The sequence below is a fragment of the Rhamphochromis sp. 'chilingali' genome (genome assembly GCF_963969265.1).
Source record: "Rhamphochromis sp. 'chilingali' genome assembly, chromosome: 13".
NCBI classification, from domain to species: Eukaryota; Metazoa; Chordata; class Actinopteri; order Cichliformes; family Cichlidae; genus Rhamphochromis; species Rhamphochromis sp. 'chilingali'.
Genome location: NC_137940.1, coordinates 4,495,284 through 4,497,443, shown reverse-complemented (window position 1 = coordinate 4,497,443; position 2,160 = coordinate 4,495,284).

The following is a 2,160-nucleotide window of genomic DNA, read 5'->3' as shown; positions in this document are numbered from 1 at the left end:
TGGTTGCTTCCTTAATGCCAATGTGTTTGGTTTTAAGGGGAAGTTATGAGTATGTACAAGAGTATGAGAGAATTTCTGATTTAAAGTAAGCATGAATTTTGGTAAATTTACCAAGAAAAAAAACGATTACTGAATGTTTATGGAACACACACCACAATTTGATGTTTGAAGCTCATTCTTTAAATTATTAAGTTAAAACAAAGAATTGAGTGGTCAATACAACACGATAAGTAACTGTTTTAATAGTTTAATAATCGTAAGGTAGGGTAGTTAGTCCAGCAATGGGCAGCATAGTGGCTAAATTTGTTAAGTTTCAAATCTATACACCATGAGGTGACCAGCTCTCCTGGTCAAAGTTCTCAACTGGGATTTCCAACTTGTAAAATTGAAGCTGTCCAACCAACCACAACTTAAGAATATAGGACGGTGGCAGTGAATGCAAATGTAAATGCCACTGTAAAGCATAAGCAATCTGTACTGACAAGTGCAACTGTGAGTTTCTAAATACAATACATGGAGAGGAAAGACTGAGTTTTATCCCCCCAAAAAACAAGCACCACGGTGTAATGCTAGACATGCACGAATGGCTAAAGAGCAAAACAATCCCTATTTTTTCTTCCTTTTCCGACTTTACTCCTTCAACGCGCTCAACTGGGTAGTGAAGTGACTCCCAACTCTAAAATCAGGCTTCCAAGGTAAATGGGACACAGCATTAAAAACCAGGTTTGTATCAAACATCTATATATTAAATGCTCAAGCCATTTAAAGACTTGAGTGAATACAGATCTATAGCTTAATAGAAGCAACTGCAGATAGGTGACAATCAAACGATTTTTGAAATTCCAGCAGCAGCATTTTGAAGTAACTGTAATTGTCTGAAGGTCTTTTTAAGGATGCAAATAAAAAAACATTGCAATAGTCAACCGAGAATAAGAATTAAAGGGATAAACAAGCTTAGTTATTATTACATAATATTATCCAGAACAAAAAAGTCTTCCTTTATGCTCTTCTACTAAACATGACAAGTACTTAAAACTGCTGTCACATTTACTACTACACTGCTCAAAGGTGGCACATTAGATAGGTTTCTCTTTTTATAATTAAGCACAACACACTCTGATCTTTTTACTTAATCAATATGATTCATTTGGAGTTATTCAACCTTGAATATATATCCTACTTTATTCCACTAGATGTCACCAGCACAACTGCAACAGCCACTGTGACATCCAAGCCAGATGTAACATCTGAATCTGCTCTGCTACCTGCATGTGTTAAATGTATTCACACCAAATTTATGTTCATCTTTGTGTCTTATTCCAGACTTATACCACGCACCTGTGTCACATTATATGTGTGGGTGTCAATATTTCTTGCTGGACTGCTCAGCCGACCACAGCAGTTATTGGCAGCTCAAGCAAAAAGCCTGGTGCGGAATATTAGGTAATAGCGTGCAATCATTAGAGAATTGTTTATGAATTATATTTTACACAGACAGAAGAACAGGGCATCAAAATTATTACTTAAAACTCTCAAAATCAATAAAATGTCATCCATATCACTGGACTTTTGAGTAAGCAAACAGGAAGTCAGATGTCTTTGCAAATCTTGTACAAGCTACGGATCCACAATAAATAATGAATTTCATTTCAATTCAAAAAGAATAGAAATCTATCAGCTATGAGGCAGATAGACGTAAAGGTAGGTCCGTATACTTTTCTGAACACTGGCATAATTTTTGTAATCTCACCTCTGTACACCAACACAGTGCAGTCCAAATCAGACACTCAGTATGTGAGTGATGTGCAAACTTCATAAACGCACAGCATTGGCTATACGTGAGTTCCAGCCAAATTTATATTAGTCTATTTAGAGGCTTAAATTAATTGGACAAACTAGAAAAATTTGCATTTCCTGCGAAAATGCAGTGTGGATGCTTAAAGCTGAAGCTGTATGCAAAAAGTAGCTGAAAAAGCTGAAAAGTTGCAGAAATTGTAAAAACTTTGCAGAAGCAAAGGAACATTGCTAAAATGTAATAATTTAGCAGAACTGCAATATCTTAGAGGAAACATAATACTTGGCAGAAATACAATAGCATAGCAGAACTTAGCAGAAATATTGTAACTTACCAGAAACATAACTTCTCAAAAATACAAGAAT